Source organism: Xyrauchen texanus, chromosome 45, assembly GCF_025860055.1.
Source record: "Xyrauchen texanus isolate HMW12.3.18 chromosome 45, RBS_HiC_50CHRs, whole genome shotgun sequence".
Lineage (NCBI taxonomy): Eukaryota > Metazoa > Chordata > Actinopteri > Cypriniformes > Catostomidae > Xyrauchen > Xyrauchen texanus.
Genome location: NC_068320.1, coordinates 16,822,800 through 16,845,910, shown reverse-complemented (window position 1 = coordinate 16,845,910; position 23,111 = coordinate 16,822,800). Strand labels below are relative to the sequence as shown.

Sequence of the window (23,111 nt, the reverse complement as noted above, 5' to 3'; positions counted from 1 at the left end):
CTCTCTGCAACTTGGATGCTTTGATCCAAGATGGCGGCGCGGTAGCACGCAGCGGCCACTCCGGATCCACAATGGTGCTATTTTTGTTAAAAAAGCCTGACTTTTGCAGCACATGGACATCGGAGCAACCGGTGTTCATGTCTGCCATCGCCAGACACTACTAAAATATAAGACTCATGCAAAAACCAAGCTGCATGATGACCTGCAGGAGGCGCTACGCGTACTCGGCTTGCTGCGGAGACCAGGCCTCCAGTCCTCGGCGTCGCCTGATGCCGGTGGCCGGGGGAGAGGACGTCGTAAGCGGTGTGCGAGAAAGCGGAAGCGCGGCAAGAGGGCGGGGGTTCATGCTAGGCTAAAAACAAACCCTAGCCGGCCGGCTCTCCCGTCTATCCTGCTCTCAAATGTTTGCTCCCTGGACAATAAACTGGACTATATCCGACTCCAGCAGGCTACGCAGCGTGAGTTTAGAGATTGCTGCGTCTTTGTTTTCATGGAGACGTGGCTCAGCGACAGAGTTCGGATGCCGCCATTCAGCTAGACGGGCTCACTTCGCTTCGTGCCGACAGAAATACAGCTCTCTGCGGTAAGACTCGCGGTGGTGGCTTGTGTGTTTACATCAACACGGAATGGTGCAAGAACTCTATGCTAGTCTCTAGTTACTGTTCATCGCTGTTGGAGCTTGTGACTGTTAGATGCAGACCTTTTATCTACCACGGAATTCACCACTGTTTACATAACCGGAGTTTACATTCCCCAGCTTACGCTAAGGAAGCGCTCTGTGAACTGTATGGGGCTATGAGCGAACTGCAGAACGCTCACCCCGACGGACTGCTTATTGTCGCCGGAGATTTCAACCATGCGAATCTCAAGACAGTGCTCCCTAAATTCCATCAGTATGTGGACTTTGCAACGAGAGGGGCGAACGTGCTTGATCTTGTTTACACAAACATCCCAGGCGCATATCGGGCGGAGCCCTGCCCCCACCTCGGCTACTCAGACCACATCTCTGTTATGTTAATTCCAGCATACAGACCGCTCGTCAGATGCACAAAACCGCTTCAGAAGCAGCTGAAAACCTGGCCAGCAGGAGCCATCTCTGGTCTTCAGGACTGTTTTGAGTGTACTGACTGGCACATGTTCAGGGACGCTGCAACATATGGCGATTCTACCAACTTGGAGGAATACACAGCATCAGTGACCAGCTACATCAGCAAGTGCATTGATGATGTCACTTTCTCCAAGACCATCACCACACGCTCCAACCAGAAGCCGTGGATGACTGCGGAGGTGCGCACGCTGCTGAGGTCCCGAGACTCCGCCTTCAGAGCAGGTGATAAGGCAGCCCTAAGAACAGCTAGGGCCAAACTGTCACGGGCAATCAGAGAGGCAAAGCGCGCACACGCCCAGAGAGTCCACTGTCACTTCCAGGACAGCGGTGACACGCAGCGCATGTGGCAGGGCATCCAGGCCATCACCAACTACAGGACAACATCAGTTGCCTGTGACAAAGATGCCTCCCTTCCAGATGCGCTGAACGACTTCTACGCTCGGTTTGAAGTGCAGAACGACGTGGTGGCGAGGAAGACCACCCCTCCTCCCAACGACCAGGTGCTCTGTCTTACCACGGCAGATGTGAGGAAAACTCTACGTAGAGTCAACCCACGGAAGGCTGCTGGACCAGACAACATTCCTGGCAGAGTGCTCAGAGGATGTGCAGACCAGCTAGCAGATGTTCTTACCGACATCTTCAACATCTCTCTGAGCAGCGCCGTCGCTCCAACGTGCTTCAAGGCCACCACCATCATCCCCATGCCAAAGAAGTCTTCAGTGTCCTGCCTCAACGACTACCGTCCCGTCGCGACTTACACCCATCATCATGAAGTGCTTCGAGAGGCTCGTCATGAGGCACATTAAGACCCAGCTGCCCCCTCACTAGACCCACTACAGTTTGCGTGATCGTCCAAACCGTTCAACGAACGATGCCATCGCCACAACCCTCCATCTGGCCCTCACCCACCTAGACAATAAGGACTCATACGTTCGAATGCTGTTCATAGATTTCAGCTCAGCATTCAACACAATCATTCCCCAGCACCTGATTGGAAAGCTGAACCTGCTGGGCCTGGACACCTCCCTCTGCAACTGGATCCTGGACTTCCTGACTGGGAGACCTCAGTCAGTCCGGATCGGGAACAACATCTCCACCACCACCACACTGAGCACTGGGGCCCCCCAAGGCTGTGTGCTCAGTCCACTGCTGTTCACTCTGTTGACTCACGACTGTGCAGCAATGCACAGCTCGAACCACATCATCAAGTTCGCCGATGACACGACCGTGGTGGGTCTCATCAGCAAGAACGACGAGTCAGCATACAGAGAGGAGGTGCAGCGGCTGATGAACTGGTGTAGAGCCAACAACCGGTCCCTGAATGTCGACAAAACAAAAGAGATGGTTGTTGACTTTAGGAGAGCACAAGGTGGACACACTCCGCTGAACATCGATGGCTCCTCTGTGGAGATCGTCAAGAGCACCAAATTCCTTGGTGTTCACCTGGCGGAGAACCTCACCTGGTCCCTCAACACTGCCTGGTTTGGGACCTGCAGAGGATAGTGAGGACAGCTGAGAAGATCATTGGGGTCTCTCTTCCCTCCATCAAAGACATTTACAAAAAACACTGTATCCGCAAAGCAACCAGCATTGTGGACGACCCCACACATCCCTCACACAAACTCTTTACCCTCCTGCCGTCTGGCAAGAGGTACCGAAGCATTCGGGCCCTCACGGCCAGACTGTGTAACAGCTTCTTCCCCCAAGCCATCAGACTCCTCAATACTCAGAGACTGGTTTGACACACACACACACATGTCCTGAGTTGCACTTTAATTACTGTCACTTTATAACTGTCTGCTACCTCAATAACTGCTATGTGCATAGAACACTATCTCATAGTATGTTATGTTTACGTTTTTTGCACTACTGAGTACTGGTCGGCGCTGCACTGTGTCTATTGTCCTGTTCATTGTCAGTAATTTGTTGTACTGTCCCGTACTTTGCACATGTTTGCACGTGCACTTTATATAGGTATATATAGGTATTTTATATAGGTATTTTATTTTGTTGTGTTGTCTCATGTGGTCCTGTGTTGGTCCTTTGTTGTTTTTATGTAGCACCATGGTCCTGGAGGAACGTTGTCTCGTTTTGCTGTGTACTGTACTAACTGTATATGGTTGAAACGACAATAAAAACCACTTGACTTGACTTGACTTGACTTGATATCCTCAGCTTTCAAACTCTTGCAGTGGGTGTGTGTCTTTACGAAGTTGGACTTACACAACATTTACCATTTCATCCGTATTAGGAAGAGGGATGAGTGGAAGATGACATTTTACACCCATAGGTGGCACTTTGAATATTTGGTGATGTCTTTTGGATTGGTCAATGTCCCCAGCGTCTTCCAAGGGCTCGTGACATGGTCGATTGTTTCTTTTCGTTTATCTCTGCGATATTCTGATCTTCTCCCACTGACTTTTGCTGGTCTTCGCGGGCAGAGTTCGCTTTTGCAAAACTCAAGGAGCGGTTTTCCACCGCACCATTTTAATTACACTTGACCCTGCTTTATGGTTCGTGGTGGATGTGTCAGAGGCCAGTGTTGGAGTGGAAAGATGCATCCTTGTACATTATTTTCACACCAGTTCACTCCTGCTGAATTGAATTATGATGTCGTAACCGGAAATTACTGGCTGTCCGGTTGGCCTTGGGTGAGTGGCGTCATTGGTTAGAGCAGGGGTGACCAACCCTGCTCCTGGAGAGCTACCTTCCTGCAGAGTTTAGCTCCAGCACACCTGCCTGTAATTTTCAAGTAATCCTAAAGACCTTGATAAGCTGTTTCATGTGTGTTTGATTAGAGTTGGATCTAATCTCTGCAGGAAGGTAGCTCTCCAGGAGCAGAGTTGGTCACCCCTGGGTTAGAGGGTTCGGGGATTTCTTTTGTGGTTTGGACTTATCACAAGAACCTAGAGTACAAAGTCTGATTCCCATTCTCGATGTTTCAAACCCTCCACCGCCCCAGTGGATACCATCCTCCCCGCTCCTGGAGTGGTGGCATGGTATCCTGGGATGTGGTGGCTAAAATCTGACTGCGCTATGTAACACCGCATCGCCTGCCTCATGCCCAGCTGGTAAACTGTTTGATCCGCTATCAGTTCGCACACACGTCCTTCCAGCCAGGGGTTGCTCATACTCAAACAATAGACAGCATTTTGGTAGCCTTCGCTTGTGCGGGGCATTCGCCAGTTTGTTGCCGCTTGTCCAGTTTGTGCAACTAATAAGACCTCCTGTAGTTCCCTGGCCAGGCTCCTCCAACCACTGTCAGTCCCTTCGAGACCCTGGTCGCACATAGCCATGGATTTTGTAACTGCCCAAACCCAATGGCAACACAGTTATTTTGACTGTAGTTCTTGAAGGCGGCTCATTTCAATCTGCTCCCCAAACTACCCTCAGGGAGGGAGACAACGGTAGCGGTCATTAATCACATCTTCCGTATTCATGGCCTCCTGGTGAACATGGTTTCTGACAGAGGTCCCCAGTTTGTGTCATGTTTTTAGGCAAAGTTATGCAGACAGCTGGGGGCTACAATGAGTTTATCCTCTGGGTTTCATCCCCAGACTAATGGGCAAGTGGAGCGAGCTAACCAACAACTGGAAAAGACCCTGTGATGAATGGCCTCCCAAAACCCTTCTTCTTGGAGTGAGAATATAGTTTGGGTCAGGTATGCTCACAACTCGTAGCCGTCGTCATCTGTGGGGTTGTCACCTTTTAAGTGTAGCCTTGGTTACCAGCCGATTCATTCTGTTGTTTGTTTTTATCTCTCCCTTGTGTGTCACAGTTGGAGCATAGTTGCCATTTCCATGGGGCGCTGATCGCTCCCGAAGAGGCACTGATTACAGAAATGGTTTACTCACCCGCTCCACCTGTCTTTCTCTGATTACACTCCCTATTTTTCCCTTGTGTTTTCCCTGTGTCATTGCTGTATTCTTGTTTGCTGTACCTTTACTTTGTCCTCTTGTTTAGTGTAGAGTTCCGTTCTGTTGGTTGCTTTTGTCTCAGAGTGGTGTGTGCCCATCAGATCACCATAGCCCTGGTGATCATGCTTGAGGAAGATTTCTTGGATATTCTGCCCGCGTGTCAGGAGATTTGCTTGTATGGGCTCTGCTCCGCACCACACCTTCCTGCTAGGGATTGTTCCGGACCTTCACAGCTCTACACACTGACAAACACGCTATCCTCGCCCCAGTGGCTTCCTTATTGAGCTCGACTGAGCTGGCGCAGGAGCGCTTTTGTGTTTATTGAATAATTAAAGATGTTTTATTTATTCCCTCTGCTCTTGTGTCCTTTGTCCCAGCAAAACGTCTGACAAGGGGAATGACAGTGCTGACAGTTCAACCCTGATGGATACAAATAAGCCAAATGGGTCCCTAATATGCTGCAAAGTTTTGGACATTCAATTTTATTGTTTTTGATGTTCGTAGTTATCACACACACTTACCAACTATGTAAATGGATACAGACAAAAACTGTGTATCATACACTAAGCGAACCAACGAGTGGATCACTCCTGCTGTCAAGTTAATTCAATCACAATCTTATGGGGAACCACACGGCCCCATTCTAGAAGATGCATGAGAGATGTAAACAAACATGGATGTATGGGAGAGCGTTGCCTTTGATGTTGCTGTTTCTTTGTTTCAGGGTTTCAAAAGAAGCAGTCTGAGTGCATTTGGGCTTAGGTCTTCGTTGTAAAGACAGCGACTGCGAAGTGAGGTAGAGGTGAGTGCCGTTAAATGTTTTCTCCACTTTGAGCGCTAGTAGCATCTCCATTTCGACGTGGTCATTGTTTTGCCCACATGCGGTTGATTTCCATCAGCTGCTCTCCATGACTTAAGATTTGAGTTGTGGAGCCACTAAAAGATTTCCTCTTTAGTCGGCTCTAAAATAATTTTTTATATCCTCTGATTGAATGGAGTAATACATTTTTTTTTACTACTCTAGACTAGAGTAACTGAATCATCTCCATCTTACATCAGTGCGCCCTGACCTTGTACGTTCTCTAACCGATAATCTTACGATTCTGTTCACACATAGCAAATATTTTCAGGTAATTTTAACATTTTTCATTCAGGGAAATAGCAGTGCTAAATGTACTCGTATTTTCTAACAAGTCGCATTCACACATAACCTCTTTACTGAAAATTGCAGTTAATTTTCTGGAAAAGGATGTATGAGTGAAATCGATTATTATTACTCAAACATAAATCTACCATTTGCAGATTTCAGGTGCTGCAAAACTACAGAATGCTCAGTGTTTGGAGTGTTTGATGAATAGGAATGCACACTTTATTTTTTTGAAAATGCAACATAAAAACAAAGACGGAGCAAACAAATAGAATACAATACATACGGTTGGTCTTGAGACATGGACCCCATTTCCACTTGGTATTAAGATGCATTTCTGTTGATCCGATCACATGTGGTCAGCCCTAAATACAAGACTAAAGGGTCTAAAACATTTTGTGATCGGATCATAAAAACCACATATGAATGTTGTCAAAAATGCATATGAATGCATTGCATTTGAGGTGTAATCTCTGATCCATCCTGTATGCGTCCCGGCAGCAGTGAAGCACCACTCCTCACCTGTCAATCAACCGCTGCTCTAAAACAAAAGTTTAAACTGTTTTAAAAGGAAATAACTCTCAGATCTGAAGTGGATACAAAGTGGATACAAACTGTACAAAATAATGAGAGCTTCACATATCTTCTTTAGTGTGTCTGATATCAACACAAATCACAAGCATGAACACCTGAAGCTCTTTTAATACAATTCCACTGAAATAACAGATAATTTTGTTTGACATGTTTCTTTTGTGCTTAGATTAAATTTCAACCACATCTGGGAGAAACAGCGCACCATTTTTTCTGTGCTTTCTTTGTCTTTTCTGACTTTGTTGCAATTTATTATCATGCAGTAACACACTGACATAGTGAGTGATGTATGTCATGAAACAAGTGGTAACAGGAGATGCATTAAAGTGACCAAACATTCCAAGGGGCCATTGAGACTGAAGGCATTCTTGTGATAAAAAAGGTAGACACTGTGCAACCTGTCCTGTAATGCACTTTTTAAAAGTTGATATTCTTTTTACACATTGCACTTCTGCATGAGCGAGATGCAGCGCAACAGTCAAAGACGTCTGTCTAGAGTTGTTTACATATGAAAAACAATAGAAAAACTGTGAAGATGGATACAAAAATGTGTTTGATGTGAACAGCCCTTAAAGTTGGGGAATTTTGGGAAATCAAACTTAAATTTTTACTTTGCCGCAACAAACACTGACAGGGCCAACCACACCGATTCAATAAAACCACAACTGTTGGGACTGGTGTTTTTTGCTGTTTGTTATGTTAGTGTGCACTAACCTTCAGAATTAAGAATGTTGAAATGGTTCAATGAATGAACTGTTTGTTTGTTCATATCCCTCTCTCAGCTACACCTTTTCTAGATTTCACTTCTATTCTCTCTGTGGCCCACAGTGGCACATGAGCCTTAGAAAGCCACACTGAGTAGATTTCTCAATCTGAGTTATTTAATAAGAAATCCCTACCCTCTTGTGGGGCTATTAATAGCCCCCTCTCCCCTATACGAGTGGAGATATACATCAGATGTATAGCTCCACTCAGAGGGAAATGCCGCTCTGTAGTTCCCCAGCTCTCCCGCTCTCTTTTTTATTACCACCAGCTTTCTCTAGCAGACACTCACTCTGTGTCTGCTTCTTTGCTTCAGTTTGTTCTTTGCGTGCTCACTCATTGTATGTAAAACCAGATTAGTTTCTCTCCGGAGTGCAGGCTTAATGTCTGAAGGGTCGGGGTCACCACATTCTCCATGGTGATGATGTTGTGTGATCGGCGTGGCTGGTGAGGGTGTTTGAAAAAAAGTTATGCAGCCGTTGTGTGTTGTAATAGTTCAAAAAAAAAAGAAAAAAAAAACGGTCATAATTTACTCACCCTTATGGCATTCCAAACCCATATGACCTTTGTCTTCTTCACTAACCACTCACAGTCCAGTTAAACCATGCAATAAATGCCCTGAAATAGCGTTCACCATGATTATTTAATAATTGGTAATAGTAATTGTTATTCTTTTTCAGCACAAACATTGCTACTTTCTATGCAATTTATTGTTAATTTACCTATTATAACTTATAGTCTGTGTTTGCAACAAAAATTACCTGCAAAGAGCAGCTGGTAAACTAAATTTAGTTATTTACAGAATACTGAATAAATAATGAGAAGTGCCTATATTTCAGTTGTGTAGTGATGCTGTACAGTTCCAGTAAATTATGCCAGATTACGCAGCAGTCTGCTGCATCCTTTGTGTGTCACGGTCTCGGTGAGTCCTCTGGTTTGTTCCAGTTTGTGTTTACATGTTTCCTCGATTGATTCAGATGTCGCTGGCTTGTGTTATCAGCATTGCCATGGGAACCTTAATTGTTTCCATGGGAATGCTGATCATTCCAACTTGCTGTGAGTGAGCGGGACCTGATCACTATTAGTTCCCTGCCTATATCTAACACATCTCTTCAGAGGATTCCTTGTGAATCTATGCTCTACTCTTCCACTATGCACACAAGCATAAATGCTGTTATATTGTCTGGCTTTCTCAGAGAACTGTGGCCTTTATATAAACAGGCAGGTCAATAATGTGGAAAGCACGTATGTCAGCAGCAACTAAAATTAATTAAGGTAGCTTTCATACACAGTGCATCAGTATAAGCTAACGAAATAGAAGAAATCTGGCCTGGTTAAATGCGTTCAACTGAGGATGTCTATAGAATTTTAATGGTTGATTTTTTTTTTTATTTTAAATCTTACACAAATGCTTTTGATGAATTTACTCTCACAGAAAACTATGGTCCTAATAAAGTGCCTGACGTGGTCTTCTGCTGTTGTAGCCCATCCATCTCAAGGTTGTTCTGAGACACTATTCTGCTCACTACAATTGTACAGAGTGGTTATCTTCTCCGTTGACCTCTCTCATCAACAAGGTGTTTCCGTCTGATCCATATCTGAATGATTTTATGCATTGCACTGCTGCCACATGATTGGCTGATTAGATATTTACATGAATGAGTAGGTAGACAGGTATTCCTAATGGAGTTTAATAACAAAGTTTGGGAGAAGCATCTTCATTTAATCTGACCAACCACATCGCCAGAGGAAGCGTATATAAACAGCTGCTTACATCCATGCTGTGACAATTCCTCCAGCATCCCTCCACCACCTCAACTCCTCCCATCTATTCATTAATAACTCAACAATCCAGGGGGGTAATTGAATACGGTTCAAGGGTCAAGTCTCGCGCCTCAAGCCCTCCTCCAGCAACAGTGAGCCAGACACATTTACATTATCATCATGGCAGGATTACATAAAATTTCGAACTACTGATAAAAAGTGCTCAGTGAGTGTTGCTGATTCCAGTAGATACTCATGGATCCGAGAACCGTACGGAAGTGTGTGGTACCCAACAGCCATTCCGTATCTCTCCTTGCATGTGGCCTTTGCTCAAAGCACATCATTACCATAAAAATAACATTCTCTTTTTGCACTGTTGGACCTCTGTATGTGGCATCATACCAACAGATCTAATTCACTTCTGTTTTCTCTTTGTTTCTGTCTTCTATACAACTGAGTTGCATGAAATTCAATGCAGTCAATTTTAGCTATTAAGAGACATAGCAACTCTAAAGACTATCTACCTGCAAAATATATAGGATATATATATATATATATATATGAAAATTAAAGAAAGGTTGACCAGGACCTAAGATATATACTTTCCTTTATAAATTCATATAAATTTAACCTGAAATCTTGATGTTTTATTAAAAAAAATAAAGGTCATGGACATTTTGTAAATGCCAACTACCTAACTATTTATATAAAGCACATGTTTTTATTTATAATACATTATATATCAAATGCATGGTCCTACACAAGATCAAGTGATTACAAACTTCAAACCAAAAAAAAATAAGATCTTTCGTTTCCTTCCCGTTGGAAGATTGGTTGGAATTGTGTCCTGGTAATGTTGCTAGTGTGGATAGCTGTCTCCTCAGAGCTAAAGTGGAAATAACACAGAATTCAGTGGCGATTCATTTCCATGCTGAAATCCAGCTGGTGTGTGCTAAATCTACTGTGTGAAAAGGCTTCTCCATGGCCTTTTGTGCAGCTCTCCAGCACTCGCTCTGTTAGGGCATTTGTGTGTGTGGGACCCCAGTCTGACGGATGTTAACACTCAGACAGGGTAAATTAAGGCAAAGAGATGGGGAAAGTAATCAGATCTTTTCTCTCTATTCATATATACTCTAGACTGTATCAACATGCGAGGGTCTACCTCAATATATTACTCTAAAACACTACATTCTCATTTAAAATAGCTTACCTTGAAGTTACTGAAATATGATCCCTCATGGTCGCAAAAATATACAATATAGAGAGGCACTGTATATTACGTAGCAGAGATTTGTTTTAATCTGACTGATATTATTAATGAATTTTACTCTTTACTGAACATTGGTGTCTAATATTACAAGGTATTGTTATTAATGCTGTTATCATGCCTAAGAACACTCCTTTTATGCTGTAAAAGACGACCTCAGATCTGCAAAATTGTTCTGAATCTTTCTCTATAGGTTCTTTAGACTGACTTACTGTAAGTGATTGAGGCTACTGTCAGTTAAGTGGTGAAGCTCTGCACTGATTTTGTATTTTATAATTATTTAACACTTCTAGACGGTAACTGAGATCTCCAGCACATCAGAGATGTGTTCCATTTAAAGCAAATGTTGTGAACAAATTTTACAAAACAAATGGACCTGCACTGCAAAAATCAAGTCGTGTTTTCCATTAAAAATATCAAAACATCCTTGAAAACATGTACTTGAGAAGTGAGATAGAATGAGGACAGACTGTGTCACCATTAACCTCAGTCACCATTCACTTCCATTGTATAAAAAAAGAGTCAATGATAGTTGACTGAAACTAACATTATGCATTTTGTGTTCCATGATGGAAGAAAGTCATTTGGGTTTGTAACAACACGAGGATGAGTAACTGATGACAAAATATTCATTTTTGGGTGAACCCTTTAAAACATTGAAACCAGCCATTAGTCTTGCACATTTTGCTATGCCTTTAATTCAAGAGATACTCTCTGAAAAGAAATAGTTTCCACAATTAAATGTGTGTTATTTTAAGATTAGTTTTAGTTTAGATAGTTTTACTGGATACTGTGGATAACAAGACAAAAATAATGATTAAGAATTTTATTTGTATTTTTTTTTGCTGTGTGTTAGCATTATTGATGTATTTCACCACTTCTGTAAATGTACAAAAATCACTCGACCTACTCCATCTATTTTTTTTATCTCCATCTCTTTCTCTGTCTTTTCCCCTCTCCATCCCTCAGTCTCTACGGATGCATTTGGTTTGCACCAGGAAATGCGTTAACCCTCTTTGTACAGTGACAATGAGGTGTGTTAATCTCACAGAGTTTTTAGGAGGCAGGGACATGGGTGTGGGTGCAAAGAAGTGACACGCCACCGTCTGTGTGTATATGTATGTGTGTCTGAGCGTGTGTGTGTAAATCAGCTGCCTTTCAGAGTGTTCACTTGACACACACATGGTACAGGAGGCAGTGTGAATGGTTAGAGAGATACACACTTGATACAAACTGTTCAGAAAAAGGACTGCTATTGACTCACCATAGAATCAAGGTAACAATCCTCTGGCTGCTTGAAATAACACTTTTTTACACAAAGGAGCCTTTGTTTCTGTATGCAATGTGTGTGTTTTTTTTACATGTTTTATTGATTTGTTCTGATTTGGTCATGGGAGTTTTTGATGTTTTTTTTGGGGTGATTTTTTTTGGCTCAACATTTGTATTCCTCAATCCTTGTGGGCTAAAGTTATACCTCCAGGGTGATATATTTCCTTTATAACCCCTTGACTCAGGTTCTGAAAACAAGATCACGCAGCATTTTATCCATTGCATGGTACACACCTGGTATCATCTTTCCCCAAAAAAACAGTCAGATTTGTCTCTGTGTGTTTGCTGATTTGTTTATTCATGTATATGCTGATGGGACAAAGCTTTCTCAATCTGTCTGTATGTGCAAAATACAAAGAAAAGCTTTTATGGCAGTGTGTATGCATTTGATGGGAGAAACCTGTTTTATCTGAATGTCTGGTTGGTTTAATATGTAATATATATTTTTATACTGTATATAAAACTATATATAGAGGTGTTGCCCTTCCGGCCGTCCTTCTGCCAGTAGGTCTTCCCCGCCTCCTTGGACCCTGGGAGTGACGAGGGGAGGGAGAGACAGAGAGAGAAATTGGCTCGCCCATCCCAAACACGCCATCCATGCCATTCACTGGTCCTCAGCTGCTCTGCCCCCTGGAGTATGGCAGCGGTTCCTCCGCGACCCTGCAGACGGCAGTGGGTCCTCCATCCCCAGGTGGCCGGCAATGGCTCCTCTGCTTCCTGGTGGATGGCATTGGTTCCTCCACCTCCTGGCGGACAGCAGTGACCCCTCCGTCCCCGGCAGACTGCAATGTTGAGTTCTCCTGGACAGCGTGCTCTTCCTCCTTCCCGGGTTTTGGCACCAAATGTACAAGACTTCTGTTCGGTTGGGAAAGGAGGAAGCTGGGACCTGGCTGAGCAGTCAACATAAAGTTTTAATGATACAAATGAACTTCAACATAACATAAAAGACCAACACAAACATTACTCTGTGTGTGTCTCTCTCTCCCTCACTGGCGTCTCCGGCTCCCCTTTATCTCTCTCCCGCTGATTAGGTGACTTGGTGCCAGAAGTGCACCCTCATGGCCCGGCCACGCCCTCCTCCTCATAACACCTATCATTAATGAATATATTATGTATTGACCCTACCTATCCATAGATAGATAGATAGATAGATAGATAGATAGATAGATAGATAGATAGATAGATAGATAGATAGATAAATAGACAGACAGATAGATAGATAGACAGACAGACAGACAGTCAGATAGATAGATAGACAGACAGACAGACAATCAGATAGATAGATAGATAGGTAGACAGACAGACAGACAGACAGACAGACAGACAGACAGACAGACAGATAGATAGATAGATAGATAGATAGATAGATAGATAGATAGATAGATAGATAGATAGATAGATAGATAGAAGAATTGATCATTCTTCTTGATGATAAAGCATTTTTAAGTCTGTCTCTCAACATTAGCTACAGTGCATTCTCAGAACCCCCTCCATCTCTCTCTTTCTCTCTCTGTTTATCGTGCTGGCATGCAGCCTGTCTCCATGACAACACCTCAGGTCAGCTCTGAGAGGTGGGAGGTAGTTAGTGTGATTTTTCTCAGTTTTATAGCCTGTTTCTCTCTCTGTCTGTCTCTCTGACTCTCTCCATCTCTCTGTGAGACAGCAGCTGTTTGTGACAGCTTCTCGAGGGTCTGGAGATTTCCTCAGTTCACCTTAAAATCTGAAAACAATGCAGTAAAGCAGTGTGGTTCTCCCTCACTGCGCCTTTGTGTTCCATCTCCCATCAAAAGCGCAGTGCGTGTGTGTGGGGGGGGGGGGGGGCATGTTTCTATTAATGTGAAATTAATGCGTGTCTCTCGAGGGAGAGCACTGATATATGCACGACCATGAACCAGCACATATGATGTAGAAGTGCCAAAGGGGGGTGTTGTTGCATGCAGTGATTCTGCTGATTTAAGACATGGCTTTCAGTCCATCATTTTTAGAAATCACACTGGACCATAGAATAAACATTTTTATGTGATTTTAGTGTTTTATTGGATGTTGCTGCAAGGTGGTGGTCAGCACATGTGTCCATCTTTTTGTTGCATCTCTGGTCCACTTTAAGAGTCTTTTTTCCTGTGAACTACAGAGAGTCCATTCACCCTTATGTTGTTCCAAACCAATATGACTTACTTTCTTTGTGGAACACAGGAAAGTTTGTCACTCCTCAGTCACTACACACTTTCACTGCATCTTTTTTTTTTCCAAACAATGAATGTGAATGGTGACTGAGGTTAACTGCATAAAATTTTTTGTGTTCCATGGAAGAAAGAAAGTCATACAGGGTTGGAACAACATGAGGGTGAGTAAATTATGACAGAAATGTTAATTTTGGGTGAACTATCCCTTTACGGCACTATTTTTCATCCTGTCATTGGTGTGACCTTATGTACAGCAGTCAGGTTGATTGAGTCATCCTAAACAATATTTTTTACTGGAATTAAACCAGTTAATTTAAATGTTATAATATGAAGCTCATGTTTTTAGGTTACTTGACAAATTAGTCTGTCATAACAAAGTTCCCTATTTAAAGGTGGCATTGTTTTCTTTACAGTGTCCACACCCCTCTGAGCTACTGACATCTGGTTCAAACAAGAGGATTCACTCTCTCTTACAGTCTGAGCAGGTAAGATGTGGCTCACGGGATGGTGCTTTTTTGTTTGAACTATGCAATTTGTTCCATTTTCAGTGACTTTGTGATGTGATGAAAGATCTTTAGAAAAGCACACAAAAGAAGATGATTTGAAATGAAAAAGAATTAATGGGTTGTTCTCATATAGTGAAACATTTAAGATCTAAAGGAGAAACTAAAAAAGCTGTTAGTAGAATAGAAAAAATAAGCATTTTATGGCTGATGTCACCCACACCAGCCACAAACACACACACACACACACACACACGCACGCACACGCACACACACACACACACACACACACAAACACATTGGTCTACCTATCATTATGAGGACTTTCCATAGACATAATGATTTTTATACTGTACAAACTATAGATTATATCCCCTAACCCTAACACAACCCCTAAACCTAACCCTCACAGAAAACGTTATGTATTTTTAATAAAACATCATTTAATATCTTTTTAAGCATTTTAAATTATGGGGACACTATAAATGTCCTCATAAACCACATTTCTAGCATAATACCCTTGTAATTATCAGTTTGTAACCTAAAATGTTTTCCTCATAAACCACATAAACATGTCCATACACACACACACACACACACACACACACACTGAGCATAATCAATAATCGCAAAAACTTTGATAAGGCTTATCATGCTTATCATGCAGAAGCCATTATTATGCCTCTGGTCTCCTCCATACTGCTGGTTTGGGTTCTTTGTACATTTGTGTTTGATCACAGATCTTTGATAATTTATTCAGAAGGCTATGTCTTTTAAATGAGAGGTCTGCACCCTTTTTCTGCCTAAGGACCCCTTGGTGGATATACAGTAGAGACAGAGTATGAACGTTCTGTGTTGCATTTTAAGCCTGGCCTGTAATACAATTTGTATAGTACCATATTAATCTTTACAACATTGTTATGATGCTATATTTTCAAAGCCATTAGAATAATAATTACAGAGTCATATACTTGAACATTGCATTCATATTTTTACTTAATACATTTTTATGTGACAATTAAACATTTAACTGAATTTAATATTAGTTTGAAGTTAACTTATTATTGAATTTTTGTTTGATGCATATTTCATATTTCACATTTAATAAAACAGTAATTTGCAGTCCTTTTTATACTACAATAAAATTTGTGTTTTGTAAATAAATTATTTAAATAATATATTTTAGTGTCAAATCTAAAGTACTCTAAAACATATAGAACAATAAAAATTAGATGTTGCAGGGAAAAACTTGAAACTGTGATGAGTAAATGTGCTGACTGTGCAGCTGAACTGGCATATGCTGCTCTGTCATCTAAAGTAGGCAGATTTGGCCTCCGAGGGCACAAATTTGCTGTCAGCAGTGTTAGTCAACAAGTGAGTCACCTCTACAGAAAGCCAAGGGGATCAGTAAAGTCTTACATCATCTTTTCTGATTTAATGCAGGGAAATTGAACTGAATGAGTCTGAATGTGATTCTTCTCTAATGATGAACCCTGCTGAGAACATCTGGCCCATTAGAGAAAGGTTCAGATGGCTACAGAGCTCTGCTGTCTTTTGTAGGAAACACAGATAGACAGTGATCTCATGCTGTGTGCATTGTCTTGATTAAGGTTGCTGATGTGGTTGTTGTTTGACATTTAAAGTTTAATATTTGTGTCTTTGGAGAGAGACAGAGCATAATTTTTGGCTTAAAGAAATAGTTCACCCCCCCAAGAAATGATGTTGTCATTTAGTCACCCTCATGTCGTTCCAAACCTGTATGACTTCTGTGGAACACAAAATTAGATATTTTGCAGAATGTTCATGCTGGTCTTCTCTATACAATGAAAGTAAAAGGCCTTGGTTCTCTCAAGCTCCAAAAAGGACTAAAAAGCACCATAACAGCATCATAAAAGTAGTCCAATAAAATATGTGTGTGCTATATTATATGTTTGTATTTAACAAAAGATAGACACTCATACTGGTTTGTAGTGATAACAGAATACACATTTTTGCGTGTGCAAAAAGTGCACATAGTGATTTACTGTATTATGGAAGTCGGTTCTTGCCAGGAATGAGGGACTTTATGATTGTGATTTTTTTTCATATATCTCGCAGTTGCGACTTTACATCCTTTTGTTGCAACTTTATATCTCAGAATTGTGAGTATATATCTCACAATTGCGACTTTACACTCAATGAGCACTTTATGGTCCTAATAAAGTGCCCGACATGGTCTTCTGCTGTTTAAGTCCATCTGCCTCAAGATTTGTGATTTCTGAGATGCAATTCTGCTCAATACAATAATACAGAATTATAGATTTTATTTCTATACATAAGGCGATGTAAACTGGTAAATATAAAGTCATAATTGCAAAAAATTAAGTTGCAGATCTGAAATATAAACTCACGATTACAAGAAATATAGTCACATCTTTGAGATATAAAGTAAGAGTGACCTTTTTATTTTTTTCCTCTATGGTAGGATCAAGGCACCTTGAGCACAAGGAGTGCTTAATTTTTCTAATATTATTAAAGTTAGTTTAGTGATGCAGAATTTTACTCTTAATAGCTGACTTTTTAACTACAGCTAAATGTTTTCCTGAAAATTCCACACTTTTTTCACAAAAGAGTTAGATGGCATCACATGTACAATATCAAATCATAACTGAGTGTGGGACAAACACAATTTGAACTCTCTAAATGGCTATGATTGGCTGCACATACTGTAAAAGCTCTCGTTCACCCACATGCAGTTTGTGGACAGATGACCTCAGCTTATTTGAATGCTGAACAGTTGGAACAGAGAGGGGACTGAGCCGACTCATCCTATCCCTTTGGATTTTCAAAAACAGATCATATAAAGACATTTTAGATTACATAGAAATAGAATAGTAACATTATTTAAAAATCACCCTTTGTTATTATGCATACTATTTAATAACATGACAAGTTATATAACCCTAACCTTAAAGGAATAGTTCAACCCAAAATTAAAATTCTCTCATTATTCACTTGATGCCATCCCCGATGTGTATGACTGTCTTTCATAAGCAGAACACAAAAGAAGACTTTTAGGAGAAGATAGAGCTCTGTCAGGTCCTAATAATGCAAGTACACGGGTGTGAGCACTTTGACGTTTAGGCAGCATAAAAGTAATCGATATGTTTGTGTAAAAAATAAATGGATAATTAAAACGTTATTAAGTTTTAAAAAGCGTTTCCTGCCAGCAGCTGACGCATCACAATGCTGTCGCATGACGAATGTCTCGCGAGAGTTCAGACATTTCATACAGCATCAGAGCCCTGGATGGAAGCGCTATATAAAGTAAATATATATATATAAACAATCTCAGTTCCCGTCTGTTGCTCACTCCGACGCTGTGTTGGGTGAAGCGACACTAGGGGACTTCTTTGATGGCCTCGGTTACCTCTGAACTTGAGAAAAGGCCAATGAGAAATTGACAGAGAGAATTTGCTTGTCCCTCCCCCGGATATACGGGTATAAAAGGAGGGAATCATGCGTCTGTCCATTCAGATTTCTTCTTCAGAGCCAAGCGGCTGTGCGATCAGTGAGCTGAGATCACTTACTGTTCCACTCACCTCTGCAGAGATTATGCTGTTGGATCTACGGCGCATATCAGCGGCTTTCTCCTTCTCTGCACGGCAGTGCAGCTTTGCCCCTGGGCGCTTCGACAGCCATGCTAAAAGAGGGTATTTTCCTCCTAAATTAGTTTATTTTTCTCTAAAAGTGCAATACACAGCTGGGGTTGAACATCCTTTTCAGGAAATGTCTTTATAAAGATGCCCTTCCGCCCCTGTGTAGTTCCTAGATGCGGTCGATTTCTCTCTGATCCTGACAGTCACAGGCGTTGCCTCAGCGATCACACCGAGGAAGCGTTTGTGGATGGTATACAAACTCCAGCTGCCCCCGCGTCGCTCCTTCCCACGGGATTGAGGACGCCCTGGTTGGTGATGGAGGCGATTTGGGGATGGCAGCAGGCTCGGTTTCGCCGGGTAGATCCCCACGTACCAACTGCCCCCCGGCACGCTCGTTGAGCTGGATGATGAGTTCGTCGCTACATCGGAGAGCATTCCGGCGTCTGATGCGGAAGACTCAACTGGACTGCTGCCTTCGGGTTGGCAAGCCCAGTCTGAGGCTGATGTCCAGATGGCCAACATGCTTGCCTGGGCAGCCGTCAGCGTGTGGCTGAAGGCTCCATCCTCCCCACAGCCCTCCTATTTTTCTATTTTTACTTCAGAACCCTCCATCCTCCCCACAGCCTTCACGGGTAGACGATTGGTTCCTCGGGTCCGGGCGCCGCACACAGCCACGGTTCCTTTCCCGGTTCCTTTCTTCCTGGAGGTGCATGATGAGCTGACGAGGTTGTGGAGGGCACCTTTAACTGATCGCATCCGACCTCCTCGCTCATCCCCTCTCACTACCCTTGACGGCGGGGTGGCCCACTGGTACTCGGAGGTCCCCCAGGTGGACAGAGCCGTTGCGATCCACCTGTGTCCCGAGAACGCCGCCACCTGGTGGGATCGCCTGGACATCGCCCTCAGGGCCACGAAGGTCACAGTGTGGACACTCTGGCAGTTGATGGCCACCCTCGTGATCCAGGAGCGTCATCTATGGCTGAACCTGGTCGAGATGCAGAATGTGGACAAAGCATGCTTCCTCAATGCCCAGTTCTCCCAGTTCGGTCTATTCGGTGACACCGTTGACGACTTCGCCCAGTAGTTCTCAGCAGTGAAGAAACAGACAGAGGCCATTTCCCACATCATACAGTCAGTCTGGTCCCGTGTTCTCTCAGGTCGGAGCACCCCTCCACTGAGGTGATTACGTGCGCTCTTTTCCCCAGGAGAGTCCACTAGATTTACGCTCCCTGGATGTTCTTCCTCACTAGCCTTCTGGTCCGCAAATTCAGCGGAGGAATTCCCCGACCAGACCCACTACGGGTACTAAAATGACTCTGTACTGGAATAGGTGCTCCACAGGATGGGCCCTTGTGGATTAATCCCCCTGTGTGTATTTTCCACGGTACGGACCCCCTACGTGCGGACCCGGCCCCCCGGTCGCTGTGTTTGTAGCAACTCCTCCCTTGCAGCAGCTAAGATCTACCACCGCACCATTCCCACATGTGGCCTGAAAACCTATGTGACATGTTTTGCCACTCTTTACCTCCCCCAGCCTGGGCAGGTGGTGGTCTCCACGGGGTCATTTCAAAGAATGCCTTCCCTGATGCGTGTGATAGCGTTAAGATGGCCCCAGCCCCAGCCGAAATATAGAGAGAGAAAAGGCGCAGCTGGCGCAGCCTGCTCCCATGCTTGGCATGTCACTTTGTTCCCCCCTTCGGGGTGCGGGGAACCTAAAAAATGTATGAAGATCTTATGGACCGTTGGGGAAGGGTATGTGCCGTCTGATGCAGCCTGTCGCTTTGGCACGCAACTGCCTGCCTGCACCTGCATCAGCAGCGCATGTACACGGTTCAGGGCATGGCGTGATTGAATAGGGACCCCTAGTGTTGCTTCACTCGACACAACGTCGAAGTGAGTGACAGACGGGGAACATCTAGGTTACTGTTGTAACCTCCATTCCCTGATGGAGGGAACGAGACGTTGTGTCCCTCTGGCCACAATGCTGAACCGAGTCACTGCTTTGGCCGAACCTTATTCTCGGCTCCCATAGTGCAAAACCTGAATGGACAGACGCATGATTCCCTCCTTGCAAATTCTGTGTGCCAATTTCTCATTGGCCTTTTCTCAAGTTCAGAGGTAAACGAGGCCTTCAAAGAAGTCCCCTAGTGTCACTTCACTCGATACAACGTCTCATTCCCTCCATCAGGGAACGGAGGTTACAACATTAACCTAGACATTACAGTGAGGCACTTACAATGGAATGAATGGGGCCAGTCCAGAGAGACTAAAAGAAACACAGTTTAATATATATAGCTGCAAGATGTAAACATTATTTATGTTAACATGATTTTAGTGTGATAAAATCACTTACTAACCTTACATTTGTAAAGTTATATTCAAATTTATAACCTTGTTGCTTTATTCTCATTCACTATTTTTGTAAGTACCTGCATTTGTTAAATAATCTTTTGTGGTAATCAGCATTATGCCAGAAATTCTCTTGATTGACCTTAACATGTATTGAACCTGGAATATTCCTTTAACATTCCAAAACACTATACACAGTCACTGCATCCCATACAGTAAATGGCTGTTATGACAGTTGAGTCATGCCAGTAATTATACATCACATCAACAACAATTCACAGTCAAACCTTGTATGTACAGTATAGATTCTCATCTCATTGCTATGACCTCCATGGTATTTCTAGAGCTACTGTATCACATCTGGTAATTGATATACCCCTCACCCTCACTCTGTTTCTTCAGAATACAAATGCACATGGATTAAATTCCTTATAGGATCTTATAGTAGAGATCTCTTATGAAGCACTCAAACCACCCAGACTTTCTCATTTCTGGTGGTTTATAGATTGTACACAGGAGGACAGTACTAAAGCAGATTATATAGTCTGATCAACTGATTGGAGGATATTTTAAGAGGTCATTACAACCAATGTTGAATAAAACATAAAAACCCACCAGGTACATTCACAAATGTGCTTGGGAAAAGGGCTGCAAGTATGAAGTCAGACTAATGACTCGCAGCCTTCAAGAACCATTAAATAATTTCTGGACATTCCCAGCTAATTTTTAAATAATTAATGTACAGTAGAACTTTCCGAGAGCTAGATGGAGGTCTCCTAGTATCTGCCTTTTTAAACACATTCTTAAAAATAATTATCATTAATATTAATTTCACCTTCATGATAAACCAGAGAAATTATGAAAGACTGAAAATGTGTAGTTCCCTGATTGACAATGAGCCCACCATTCAAACCAGATCTCAACCTCTGTATTTCAGTTTAACAGGCCTTTTAACGTTTGATTTCCAAACCTGGATCAGATCAGACTTATCTGGAGACATTATAAAGGGAGGAGATGGGTGGCTCATATGCGTATTAATGGCAGAAATCATAACGCTAAATACAGCAGCTGTTATACTGCCTTATATTTAAAGGAGACAATCAGTACCATTGATTTCAGATTACATAACTGATTTTAAATATCTTTTAAATGTGTTTTGATACAAATCTTGACAAATAGTTTGGAGATTTCTTTCTTTCCCTCATTCAGTAGATACACAGTATGCTATACTGGAAAAAGCTACGCAGAGGTGTTACCAATATGGTTGCTGAGCAATGGTGGCCCATTCATTTTAAGTCTAGGCCTTCATTGCGATTCATTCCATTAAGAAAGCACAGTTTCACAATGAATAAGACATCATGCATTATGTGGTGGTCAACTAATAATACCAATTGACATTATAAAAACACATCCATGCACGAAAGCCAGAATCAAAGAGGTCTAATACCAAGAAAATGCTCTCTAATTATATATGCGATTTAAATTTAGCTTGCAATACATTTTATTTCAACAGGGTACACAGTTACTTTTCAAAACATGATCTGACACTAAATGCTCAAGCAGCCGAATTTACACTTAGAAATCTCCTGATGTTGCTATAACAATGCAAAAAGCACTTACCAATTTATTTGAATTGAAAATCAGTCGTCTTTTCCTGTTTAATTAATCAATCGCATGATCATGCAGAACATCTCAGGTTTTTACATTTCACCCCACGCTTCCTGTAGCACTTCTCACGCACCTCACAGTCTAGCTGATCCCACAAATGCTCAATGGGGTTAAGATCCATAACACTCTTTTCCAATTATCTGTTGTACAATGTCTGTTTATTTTCCCACTCTAACCTTTTCTTTTAGTTATTCTGTTTCAAAAGAGTCTTTTTCTTTGCAATTCTTCCCATAAAGCCTGGACCCCTGAGTCTTCGCTTTACTGTTGTACATGAAACTGGTGTTGAGCGGGTAGAATTCAATGAAGCTGAGGACATGTGAGGAGTCTAATGAAGACGTCATCCTACAGGCCTTGGAGGGGAGCACAGGGCAACCCAGTCAGGTGGCGGCATTCTCGGGGCACAGGTGGATCGCAACTGCTCTGTCCACCTGGGGGACTGCCGTGTACCCGTCGGCCACTCCGCCATCAAGGGTAGTGAGAGAGGATGAGAAAGAGGCTTTGTGTTTGGTGGAGAAGGGTATCCTCCAAGAACTCATCAGCTCATCATGCACTTCCGGGAAGAAAGGAACCTGGGGGGGCTTTGAGCGGCATGCAGTCCAGAGGAACCAATCATCCAGCCGCTAAGGCTGTGGGGAGGACGGAGGGTTCCAGCCCCACGCTGACGGCGGCCCGGGCAAGCATGTCGGACATCTGGGCACCAGCCTCAGACTGGGCGCGCTGGCCCGAAGGCGGCAGCCCAGTCGAGTCATCCGTGTCAGACGCCGTACCGCTCTCTGATGCAGTGGCGAGCTCATCCAGCTCGGGGGCTCAAGAGGATATGCATGCTGGCTGTGAGGCGAGCAGCTGTTGCCTCGAGCCCGGACGGAAGTGAACGAGCGTGCCGGG

At 43.0% G+C, this 23,111-nt stretch overlaps 1 protein-coding gene across 9 annotated transcripts in view; it reads left to right on the top strand.

Annotated features, from left to right (window-relative positions):
• Positions 1-23,111, top strand: part of LOC127637385 (neuronal cell adhesion molecule-like) — a 79,580-nt gene that overhangs the window by 19,402 nt on the left and 37,067 nt on the right. For 6 of the 9 annotated variants that reach the window (XM_052118415.1, XM_052118414.1, XM_052118410.1 and 3 more), the window contains exons 2-3: positions 5,750-5,827; positions 14,482-14,553. The exons of 1 other annotated variant lie outside the window; for it this stretch is intronic. The gene's annotated coding sequence lies outside the window, so the exon portion shown is untranslated. Of the gene's footprint in view, positions 1-5,749; positions 5,828-14,235; positions 14,554-23,111 lie in introns of those variants that run through there. 2 more of the 9 variants (XM_052118411.1, XM_052118412.1) reach the window with 2 other exon arrangements.